General features: G+C 36.9%; 2 non-coding genes across 2 annotated transcripts; both read right to left on the bottom strand.

Annotated features, from left to right (window-relative positions):
- Positions 1–7,716: 7,716 nt before the first annotated feature.
- LOC138841520 (U6 spliceosomal RNA) lies at positions 7,717–7,820 on the bottom strand. Its single transcript, XR_011376451.1, has one exon. It is a non-coding gene; the product is annotated as a U6 spliceosomal RNA (small nuclear RNA).
- Positions 7,821–12,183: 4,363 nt separating this feature from the next.
- Positions 12,184–12,287, bottom strand: LOC138841524 (U6 spliceosomal RNA). The gene has a single exon (XR_011376452.1). It is a non-coding gene; the product is annotated as a U6 spliceosomal RNA (small nuclear RNA).
- Positions 12,288–13,041: the final 754 nt, after the last annotated feature.

The raw sequence follows: 13,041 nt of genomic DNA, 5'->3' as shown, positions 1-13,041 counted from the left end.
TGCATATATATATAATATACACACACACAAACATATATGTGCTAGTACTAGGAATTAAATTCAGGGCCTAGTTTCTTTTGGTTTTCCTTTTTGCTCAAGGTTGACATTCTTCCATTTGAGCCACAGCTCCTTGTTTAGCTTTTTGATTTTTAGTTGTAGATAAGAGTATCATGGTCCATTTTACCTTGTCTGTCGTGAAACTACGATCCTCAGATTTCAGCCTTCTAAACAGTTAGGTTTAAAGGCATGCAGCATTAAAACTAGCCCTATTATATTTGAATTAAAATATATTTAAAGAATGATAACTTGTAGTATTTTCAAATAAATCTTTTCATTTAAATAAAACATACTGCATAATTTTTTTCTTATTCCAACTCACCTACCAAGAAAGGAAAGAAAAATGTGAAACTGAAGAACCTCTGAATGTAACCATTCTCAAGCCTGCTAGCCACAGTTTCTTTGCTGAAAAATAGAACAGGATGCTATCATATACAAGCAAAATGGAAGAACATGATCTTCACTAAAGTTTCTGAAAGACTGATGACAATGAGGACAATCAACTTTATCCATGAAATGTCACAAAGGATACGCTGTGTTCGGTGACTCTAGTGGATAAGTGTAGCCAACGTTAGTGGATGGTCATAGTGATGAGAATAATCAAAGGTGTATATGGGATTACAGAGGTGTGTTTTCTTGAAGATGAATGCTCTTGATTTTGTTGCTAAGCTTGTCATCCCTCTTGAAGTCTCTTGTCTTGCTGCTGGCCCTTTTTAACTGTTTACTCATTTGCTTCAACTGGGCCTTCTTTTCACAAGAGCAATTCCATATGCTCCTGGTAAGTTATGAAAATAGGAAGCTCCATTATTATTCCATCTTTCTTTTCTACTTTTTATTTGTTCCACTATGAGAATATGAACTCAAGGCCTAGACACTGTGTTTTAGCTTTTTCTGTTAAGGCAGGTACTCTATAACTTGAGGTAAAGCTACATTTCCATGGTTTTGGAGAACTAAAGGGAGATTTTTGTCTGGACTGGATTTGAACTTCAATCTTCAGTTTGCAGACTTCTGAATAGTTAAGATTATAGGATTGAGCCGTTAGTGCCTGGCCCCCAAAGCATTTATTTCTTAGCCACAAACATGGGATGCGTCTTATAGAGTTTTGTCATTGATAAATTCTTATCATATGTGAGAGTTAATGCAATTTCACAGGGAAAGGTTGGAAAGTCAAGAAGTGCTCACTAAACAAATTCAAAATATGGTTTGTTCTTACTTTCTTGATACAACACCCCCACTGATTTCTCTCATGGATATCCTCTAATCTACTTCTAATTTTACTTCTAATTAACAAGTGGATATAACTCAGTTTCATTTAACTACATGAATTCTTGTTACATATGTTACTGACCTACATTACATCTGAGGCCGAGTGACTACCTGAAATCATCAATTCAATCATAAATGACCTCTGTTCTTTTGCAATAACTAGACTCCTTCAGGGGCCTGAGGACACCAAGATACTTCAGGAGACACAAGCCCTTTCTCCTATCAGACTTGCCAATGCAGAAGAAGCAACTGTTCCCTTCAACCCTTATAGGAAACTTGCCTGTAACATGAGATTCTCAGCAGTGAGAAGGGTGTTCAAACTACACCTGCCTGGACACTGCTGGCTCACCATCTGAAACTTCTTAAGCCTTTCTTCAATAATGCTGTCTGTTGTATGTAGAATTGTTGTTCGTCTGCACCAGCCATCCAGACATCTCCTTATTCTCTTCATTGAATAGGATCCACGAATTGAGTCTGTCTACAATCTCCTCTTTGCTGATAATCATCTACAGAGAAAAATGCATTTGGCTGTTGAAGACAGCAAACAAAATGGTGCCCTCCCCTCCTATTAATGGAGTGTGAATTTCATTCATTTTAGTCAGCATCTTAGAGGACTTATATCTGTGTTTTTCCTCTCAGAAACCTAGGGTTCAACATCATCAGACATTCTCATACATTTGCTGAAGTAACAACTCTAAGTGACCAACAACACTTTTACCCATTGCAAATCTATTACCATCAGGTCACAACAAACCTTATAAAGAAGAAAGGCAGAATATATTAAGCACCCCATAAATTCTTCTCCTTTATATCCTTTCAATATTTATTTTTGAATGATGATAACTTAATTTAATTCTGATGATATTTTTTCCTCTTAAAATTAATCAAATTATTACATGATTAAGGCCAAATGTCCTGCTTATTTAATTTAAAAAAACTATAATTCACATCATGTAAAACCAAATGTTTATAAAACAACATATCAGGAAGATTCAAGCCATATATATATATATATATATATATATATATATATATATATATATATATATATATATATATATATGATGGAAGATTCATACATAGTAAAATAAAAGAAACCTTAAACCAATACCCATCACTCATTTGATCCTGCACCTCTAGTGGAAGAGGGTGATTTTACCTATAAATCATGGAAATGTCATCTCAATCCAGTCTACTCTACACAGGCTAACCCCAAAATACTCAATGCTTCATTACGTACAAACAACTCTAGCAAGTAGACTTTATTTAGCATAGGATTCTCCTCCCTACAATGATAAATGGATTATGTTAATAAATTTGAAAGTAAATAGTTCAAAACAGCCTGGCTGAGAGTACAAAAGGATTTTGAGGTCTTAAAAATCTTGAAATACTTCCAGTTAAAAAGGGGCCACAGAAGGTCCATTGCTAAAGTTTTAACATGAAGTTCATAAATACGAAACAAAGGGATTTTCTTCTTACACACAAAAACCTCACCAAGAATTTTTGAGTGAAGCAAAATTACCAACTGTAGCACCATCTACCAAGCCAAATGTATTGAAAGGGTTTGAAAGTCTATCCCTAGAAACCCAAGTTTTGTTTCTAACTCTCAGACATGTATTTATTTCAACTTTTAAAACTTTAGTTTTTCATGGCTCAGAATTCCTAGTTAATCTCAAAATGTCCCTACATACTGCTCTACATTAACTTTTGGAGAACTTTCCTAGAACAACAAACACATTTTTTTTGTATAAAATTTGAATAGAAAATTTAAATTGACTTTTAAAAATGAGACGAGTAAATGCTCATTCTGATATAAAATATAGGTCAACACTTCAATTTAGAGGACAATGAAGTTTATATTTAGTTGAAATTTATTTACTAATCATATATATATATATATATATATATATATATATATATATATATATTTATATGTTGATAAATACGTGACATCCGTGACATCTCCTTTTAAAAAACTAAAAAATGTATTGTTTCTGAAGTAGTCATCACATACAATTTCTCTTCAACTGGCATTATTTTGGGGCTAATTTTCTAAATTAAAGAGTGTAAGAAATGTTTTTTAAAATATAATTAGTGCAGATTTCTAAGCAAAAGTTTCATCTGGCTATGGATACATATTTTGTTGGTTTGTCCAGTTATCTTTGTGGTGACTATCAAACTAAGAATTTTAGGAAAACTAGGCAAACTGTCACTAGCCATACCTAGGATTATTTTATGTTCTATTTATTTTAATTTTTGTGCTGATCTTGGGATTTGCATGCATTGCCTGAACAATGTCCCTAAAATTTTTCTGCTCAAGGTTATGACTTTAAAACTTGTGCCACAGTTCTACATCCAACCTTTTGGTTGTTAATTAGAGATAACACTCATAGACATTCTATCATTAGGCCCAACATCACATCAAGGTTCTCAGTATCCATAATATCAAGGACTATAACCATGAGCCACTGTTAGCTACATGATGTGTTTTTTAAAGCATCTGTAAATAATAATAGAAAACTATCACCATTACTAAAGGCTCAAACCTGTAAATCTAGCAATTTCAGAGGCTGAGATCTATAAGATCATGTTTTAAAACTTGACTAGTCAGACAATTCAGAGTTTATTTGTTTAATCTGCAGGACCCATGGTTTAAGTCAGGCCTAGGCACTGTATATGAGTTACTTTTCATTAAGGCTAGTGCTCTACCTCTTGAGCCACAGTGACACTTCCAGCTTTTCCTAAGTAGATATTAGAGGGAAATGGTAAGGAGACCTCACAGTTTGGCTCTTAACTGTCATCCAAAAACTAAGCCTTCAAAGTAGCAAATCAGAGATTCTTACCTTCAACTAAGCAGCAATAAAAATACTGAAGGTGTGATTCAAGTGGTATAGTATCAGCCTTGCTTGGAAAAAGTTATGGCAATTCAAGCCTCAGTATTGGCACATATGTACACAGAAGCATGCACATACATACATATAAAGGGTCTTATACTCAATTCCCTGGGATTAAAAAAATAAAGTATTAAATTAAATTAGGACAAAAATAAGAAATTCAAATTCCTAAAAAACAAAAAGAAAAACAAAAAAAACTACCATAGCCGGGTGGTGGTGGCTCACACATAAAATCCTAACTAATCAGGAGGCTGAGATCTGAGGATCACGATTCAAAGCTAGCCAAGGAAGAAAAAGTCGATGAGACTCTTATCTCCAAGGAACCACACAGAAAACTGGAAGTGGCACTGTAGCTAAAGTGGTAGAGCATTAGCCTTGAGCTGAAGATCTTAGGGATAGCACCCAGGCCCAGAAGTCAATCCCCAAGACCAAGAAAAACAAACAAACAAACAAAAAACTGCCATAACTGAATTGTGACTTAGGTGGTAGATTTCTTTCTTCCCATAAATGAGGTATGAGTTCAATCCCGAGTTGTTCATACCAAAGCAATCCAATAAAAGCACACTAAGAACTATCTAACAAAAAATATGTCATTCGTTGTAAAGAAAATTAAAATTTATGAAAATAATTGAAAGAGAGCTAAAAGGAGAACCATGGCTCAATAGTGAACAGCAACTTAAGCCATATTACCATTTCCAGGTTTTAGATATTTATTGGCAAAATGAATATCACAGACATTGCTGATTGGGATGCCTTTGAATCTGGATCCTCAGATTTCAGCCTCCTATGTAGCTGGGATTACAGGTGTAAGGCACCAGCATTCTGAGATATGCATTTATTTTGTCATGTTATGTGGCAAATTTCACAAATTTATTTGTTTGGCCACTGAATACAAACTATTGTAGGCTATAAGATGGGCTGGTAACTTGGGTGTGGTTTGTCTATAGTAGCTGCTCAGTTTCTAACAGGGGCCACTACCCTATAGTCTCTCACAGAATGTGGGGATCTCTTACAAGCTTACAGGATGCCTAGTAGGGTTTAGGTTCTGTGGCGGTGAGACTGTGGTTTCTGCTTTCTGGTCTCCTATCATACAGCCACTGTTGTCAGCTCCTAGGCACCTCCATACTTTCTTGATAAACATATTCTCCTTAATGTTTGCTTCATTCTGTTTGCATCACTTACTTCTAGAAAGGCCTTAATTTGCACTCACACCTTGGAAGTAACTCATACCAACTCTTGTGGGAACTAATTACATTTGTAGAATCTGTTTAATTTTGTTATTTACTGGAGCATATAGTGGATTTACATCCTGCCAGACTGGAAGATAAAAGACTTCCTAAGGGTCTGAGTTGTTGTGTATCACCTGATACACATAAAAAGCTATTTATTGGGGCTGGGAAGGTGGCTCAGTGGTAGAGCGCTGGCCTTGCATGCATGAGGCCCTGGGTTCGATTCCTCAGCACCACATAAGCAGAAAAAAAGCCGGAAGTGGCATTGTGGCTCAAGTGGTACAGTGCTAGCCTTGAGCTGAAGAGATGAGGGACAGCGCCCAGGCCCAGAATTTAGGCCCATGACCGGACCCCCTCCCACCCCAAAAAAAGCTATTTATTATCTGTGCACTGGTGGCTCATTCCTGTAATCCTAGCTATCTGGAGGATGAGATCTGAGGCTCCCAGTTCAAAGGCAGCCTGGGAATGAAAGGTTTATCTCCAATTAACCACTCAGAAAGATGGAAGTGGTACTGTAGCTCAACTGGTAGAGCACTCACTTTTAGCTGAAGAGCTGAAGGATTGCCACGCCGACTCCAGTGGAGTCTGCTTAGCATGGGAAACCATCTATCAGACCTAAGACAGGGGCTTCAGAGACCTATCTCTGAGTTTTGGGACTTCACCGAAGTCTACCTCAGAGAATAGGGCTTCTAAGAGGCCTACTCCTGGAAAAAGGCTGGCAAGCCCCTGGGAAAGATGTGTTTCTGCCTTTCTTTTCCTCACTGTATAGGAGTGCCTATTAATCTTTTACTGTTTCTGCTGTTCATTGTACTTACTCATTGTCAACGTTCCCTTATTCAAAGCTCTTTCTTAAGAGTGCTGACGACTGCAATATCTGATGAGTGTCTTAAAAATATGACTAACTCACCAGAGTTAAGTGCTACCCTGAAACCCCTCTTATGGAGGCTAGTAGACAAGTCATAAGCAAATATAAAAGTATTGGGTGTTTCACAATGTCACTTCAGCAGAAGGAATTGTTTGTAAGAGATTTACAAAAAGCTGTAGGCGCGGCTAGAACAGAAAGAATGTATGGCAATTGCTGAGATAACTACTTAGGAGAAAGAACTTCTTATTACTCTCTTTCATTTACTAAGATACTTGCTAAATCTAAGTCTCCTTGGTGTTTACTATTAAAGAAAGAACAGAAAAGATCTTATGGGACAGTTAAGGCCTCTATAGAAATAAGGTAATGTTTAGTTGGTGACAAACATCAAAACCCATTATATTTCTTAGAGATAAGCCGGAAACAAGTGCCTATCAGGCAACCAGCTGGTGACCACCCAAGAATGAAGCCCTGCAGCAAGGTTGTGTAACCTTTTGCCCTTTCAGGCGAGCAGCTGGTGACCGCCCAAGAATGAAGCCCTGCAGCAAGATTATGTAACCTTTTGCCCTTTCTTATGGAGATTTTTGCTATAAAAGTCTGTTATTCTCTGCATTAAATCGCACTCAGCATCCACTCCTCTTGTGTGTGAGTTGTCTGTTTGCCATCTCCCCACCTATTCCAGTTCCTCCCCTAGGTGTCCTCCGTCGTCCCGACAGAACCCCGTCCGCGGCAAAGGATTGCGCAGAGACCAGAGTTGAATCCCCAGAGTTGAAAAAAAAAGAAAAACATTGGAAAAAGCTATTTATTATTCTAAGTGTCCTCAATTTCAGACACTGGTAATGTTGAGTTATTGTTTGACATTAACCAATGAAGTGTGAAATTTAAGAAAATGAAAGATAGTTCCTTGGGTGGAGTGGAAAATATTTCGGCAGTTATAGAAAATGAAACACAATTAGGAGTTAAATTGAGGATACATTCAAGAGCAGTAGCCGTGGCTTCAGAGATGGGACAGAGCTAAATATGTTAGACATATGTTAAAAGGAGAACATGGGGCTTGGAATGTGGTTTAGTGGTACAGTGCTTGCCTAGCATGCATGTAGCCCTGGGTTCAATTACTCAGTACCACAAAAAAAAGAAAAAGCCAGAAGTTGCCCTGTGGCTCAGGTCAAAGGGTGCAAGACTTGTGCAAAAAAGAAGCTCAGTGACAGTGTGCAGGCCCTGAGTTCATGCTCCAGGACTGCCAAAAATTAAAAAGAGAGAACATGTCAATAATGAATGAGGGAGGGATCCAGAAACCAAATTCCTCACTGAATATTTTCTCTATTTCAATATCATTCCAGAGAGAAAAATTAGGCATAAAGATGGTCCAGAAAGAACATACCTCATGAAGTAATACAAGATTTAAAAAAAAAATATGGAACGCTTCACATATTTGCATGTCATCCTTGTGCAGGGACCATGCTAATATCTGTATTGTTCCAATTTTAGTATATGTGCTGCCAAAGCGAGCACTACAAAAAAATTTTTTTTTACTGCAACTGGCCTGTAGAGACAATCCATCAGACTTAATTGTGACTTGCAATAGCACAAGAGCTCATTGTAATAGCACAAGTGCTATCTGGATATTATGTATGGGTCCTGAGCATTGATAAGAGCCTAGGTGCTATTCCTATTTTTTTCCTCAAGAATATTACTCTATTACTTAAACCACAGCCCCATTTCTGACTTTTCTGGTGAGGAAATGGAGATAAGAGTGTCATGGACTTTTCCTGGCTCACCTGGCATAACATTGGGATAACATTGGGATAACACCTGGGATAATATTAATAATGTTATCCCAAAATCTCAGCATTCTGAAGAGCTAGAATTATAGTTATGAGCCATTAGTACACAGAGAAGTATTTCTTTTTCAGTGGAATGAATTAAGAATACAGATTCTTAAGGAAAATTCACCCTCAGTACTAAGTAAATCATCAAGAACAGTTCACGTGGATACACACACACACACACACACACACACACACACACAAGGACACAAGCAGACACACAAACCCACATAAACGTCTCAGGAATCTGTATCTCTTTCCCTTAAAGAGTAGTATGGTCTAATGGGCAAACTGTGGTGTCAAAGTCATGTAATCCCAGATATCAAGAGGTAGAGGTATAGGAGTATGGGGTACTGAGGATGACTTGCGTGAAGTTAGCACAAGATCCTATATTAAAAGCAAACTGAAAAAGAAAGAAAAAGAGTTGGGTGCATGTAGGCACAAGTGGCAATTTATGTGCCTAGTAAGTTTAAGGCCCTCAGTTTAATCCTCACTTCCATGAAAAAGACAAAAAGAATAAAATCTCAGTCCATTTTGTCATTGTTTAAAATCAGTTAAGCTGTATACTTCATGAGGAATATAAGGTCTATTTCAAGCCTAATAGTAGTAGCTGGATAGTCTATATAGCATGGCAGCACATGGGACAAGGCCCTGTAGGTGCATCATATCACAGAGGATCTCAGCATCATGGTATGTGCTAGAATGACAGGGAGTAAGGGGCATAGGTTGCTTTTAACAACTCATAACAGTGATAATGTTAGTCCCTTGAGAGTTGATGAGATAATATTTATCCATTTATGACTGAAACATCTTTTAAAGGTTCTACTTCCTGACACTGCTACATTGAATAGTTAAACTTCAGTATGAGCTTTGATGGTGACAGACCATTAACAGGCTTCTGACAGAGGCAGGTGAGACCATTGGAAGCCAAGGACGTTAATACAACTAGGCACCTTGGACAACTGCTTCGATCTCATTGATTCTGATATTTCCTGTATTTGGCGCCATCTCACAGTCAAGATCCATCAAGACCATCTCTGTTCCATGTGCCAGTTTCAGTTATGCTGAGTGTTATATAAACCACTAGACAATAGGGAGAAATAGGATGGAGATAGGCACAAAAATGTAAGTTTGGCATTCTTCTTGGCCCTTAAATAACATTAAAAGATTTATGTAGGTAAGTCACGAGAAAGCTCTATGTCATTATAAAATACATATAGCCATATAATAACTACTCTATCACCCTGAAAGATACCTTGTAGAACAGCTTGTTTACACATAACACAGACACTCCTATGAACACAAAAGATGGAAAAAACAAACAAGTTCCGGTTTACAAAAGTAATTGTCAACCTCAGAGTCAAAGCAGACACCCTGAAAACAGTACTGGAAAGAATAGGAGAAACACTAGGTCTCCTTGGCACAGGTCAAAATTTCCTTAATAGAGACCAAGAAACACAACAAATCATAGAAAGGTTGCACAAATGGGATTTCATGAAACTGCAGAGCATGTGCATGGCAAAGGACATAACTAGCAAAATCCATAGAAAGCCCACCGATTAGGAGAAGATTAGCAATACAACAGACAAGGATCTCATATCTAAAATGTGCTTGGAACTCACAAAAATAAATCCTCCAACAAGAAATCCTCAAAGAAACAAGTGCGCAATAAATAAGTGGGCTAAAGACTTAAAGAGAAACTTCTCTGAAGAGGAAAGAAGATGGCCAATAGACACATGAAGAAATGCTCAACATTTCTAGCTATAAAAGAAAAGCAAATCACCAAAATTACTCAAGCTGATTTAAAATTTGGCAAAGGAGCAGGGTATAAAAATAACCGTCAAAAATCAATGGCTTTTCTGTATGTCAATAATGAGAAAAGCGTGGTTGAAATCAGGAAAGCAACTCCATTCATAACAGCACCCCCCAAAAAATACCTAGGAATTAATTTAACCAAAGAAGGGAAGGACCTCTATAATGAAAACTTTAAAAACCTGAAAAGGAAAATCAAAACAGAACTTACAAAGTGGTAAAACCTCCCATGTTCCTGGATTGGAAAGATCAACATCGTGAAAATGGCAATACTTTCCAAGGGTTTCTACCTATTTAATGCAATACCTATCAATATTCCAACCCCTTTCTTCAACGAATTAAAAGAGGCTATCCAAAAATTCATATAGAACAATAAAAAACCCAGAATAGAAAAAAATATCCTTAACATGAAGAACAGTGATGAAGGAATATCAAAACCAAATTTCAAACTCTACTACAAAGCCATCGTAATTAAAACAGCTTGGTACTGGCACAAGAACGGACATCAGGAACAATGGAATAGAGTTGAAAAGGCAGAAATGAATGTACAGACATATAGCTACCTAATCTTCGATAAGGGAGCTAAAAAAATAGAATGGAAGAAAGCCTCTTAAGTAAATTGTGCTGGCAAAATTGGTTAATCACTTGTAGAAAACTTAAGCTAGATCCTTATATATCAATCTGCAGCAGAATCAACTCCAAATGGATCAAAGCCCTCTGAGTCAAAGCAGACACTCTGATGGAATAGGATGGAATAGGAGAAACCCTAGGTCTCCTTGGCACAGGCCGAATTTTTTTTTAATGGAGACCCAGAAACACAACAAATCAAAGAAAGGTTGGACAAATGGGATTGCATGAAATTGCAGAGCTTCTACATGGCAAAGGACATAGTTAACAAGATCAATAGAAAGCCTATGGATTGGGAAAAGATCTTCACTAGCCATTAAACAGACAAGGGTCTCATATCTAAAATATCCCTGTAACTCAAAAAATTAAATCTCCCAACAACAAATCCTCAAAGAAACCACTTCTCCATAAATAAGTGGGCTAAAGACTCAAAAAGAAACTTCTCTGAAGAGAAAAGAAGGATGGCCAATATACACATGAAGAAATGCTCAACCTCCCTAGCCATAAAAGAAATGCAAATAAAAAGAACAGAAATACCATCTCACCACAGTTAGAATGGCTATAATCAAGAACTCTAATAACAACAGATGCTGGAGGGGATGTGGATAGAAGGAAAACTTACTGTATTGTTGTGGGAGTGTAAACGTGTTCAACCACTTTGGAAAGTTTATGCAGGTTCTCAGAAGACTCCACATAGAGCTGTCCTATGACCCAGAACTACCACTTTTGGGCATTTACCCAAATGTTCACAAACAAGATCATACTAATGCTACCAGCAAGACTATGTTTATTGCAGCATTATTTACCATAACTATGATATGGAACCAACCCAGATACCCTTCAGTTGATGAATGGATCAAGAAAACGTGGTATATATACACAATTCCATGCCTCCATAGAATTTCTTTGTCCCATTTGTTAGGAAATGGAAAGACTTGGAACAAATTATATTAAGTGAAATAAGCCATACCCAAAGAAACATAGATCCCATGGTTTCTCTTATTTGCAATAACTAGTATATGTCTGAGAAAAGCAGAAATTTTTAGACAAGTTGATGTTAGGCGAAATGAACCCCAAGATAATTTTTTTCTTTCTTGTGATAGTTTCCAACATATTTATAAATTGATTTCTTTGTTGCTTTGTATGTACCTCCCCCATGGTATAACTCCTGTTTTCACTGCATTTGATTCTGGTATCCTGCATCTTGTATATACATTTTTCTAATTTGGAGAGGGTAAGGGAAAACACAAAATGCTTAAATAGGGATACAGATTGACCTATGGTAAAAATGCAATGTACAAGACCCTACGTTGAAAACAAACATTAGAACTTCGGAGGTGGGGAGAATACTCATGGAAGTGGGAGAGAAGGAATGGTAGGGGAAAAACAAAGGAGGAGGCAACAATGCTTGATAGGAAATATACTTGATAGGAAATTACCTTACTCATTTAATTGTAACCCCTCTGCACAGTATTTTTTATAATAAAAGACATACAAAAATTAATTCAATGTATGATTATGGGCCAGTACTAGGATTTGAATTTATGGGCCTTCCACTTACTTTCACACTTCAAACTGGGATCTCTATTTGTCTTTATTTATTTATTTTTTAAAATCAGGAATGCTTCACAAATATTCGAGTCATCCTTGCACAAGGGCCATGCTAATCTCTGTATCGTTCCAATTTTTGTATATGTGCTGCCAAAGTGAGCAATCTTTAATTTTTTGTTAATCTTTTTTTCAAGGATAAATCTAATAACACTGTCCCCTAATTTTGTATAAAATAAGTTTTAGACATATATTTAATATGTAATATATTTGTGAGATATATACATACTATTTATCTGCAGGAGTTGGGCACACTGCAACAATTGAAGGCACTGATTTAATTTCACTGCTGTCATTCTATTTTAAGACTTTTTAAAATCAAAACATAGATGACCATGATTTCATCGAATGTCCTGTCCAATATTGATTTGTGTGTATCAGGCAGGCTGTACCTCATGTCACACAAGAGTGCAAGAATAATAGGGTTTAGCTCATTACATAGTGGCTTATCAGGACATAGGAAATATCCCTCAATTTGGTTGAGCTGATCTCCATTGTTTGTTCTATACTATGCCTCTGCTTTGGCTCTGCAGTTTACCATTTCAAGATGATATTTTGTTCTTTTGGGGACAGATGAATGGAGAAATGTATGTGGCCTCCATGACAATTACCTGTATCTGGTTAAAATTCATACTTTCAAATGGGATATTTGTCATCCCTGTAGAATACAAATGAGGACTCCCAAGCACCAGCTATCTACTTTGCAGCCATTGTAATTTTCATGGAAGCACTATTTTATAGGGACAAAATTAAGGTACCAAATACATCCTTCAGCAACTACCCTTGGGAAATCCTTATGCTCATGCCAAAGTCATTGAACTTCACATTGCCTTTGTCATCCAACACGATGTTATTGGATT

Source organism: Dipodomys merriami, unplaced genomic scaffold (assembly GCF_024711535.1).
Source record: "Dipodomys merriami isolate MVZ:Mamm:240054 unplaced genomic scaffold, mDipMer1.0.p SCAF_320, whole genome shotgun sequence".
Classification (NCBI taxonomy): Eukaryota; Metazoa; Chordata; class Mammalia; order Rodentia; family Heteromyidae; genus Dipodomys; species Dipodomys merriami.
This window is presented reverse-complemented; position numbering and strand designations above follow the sequence as displayed.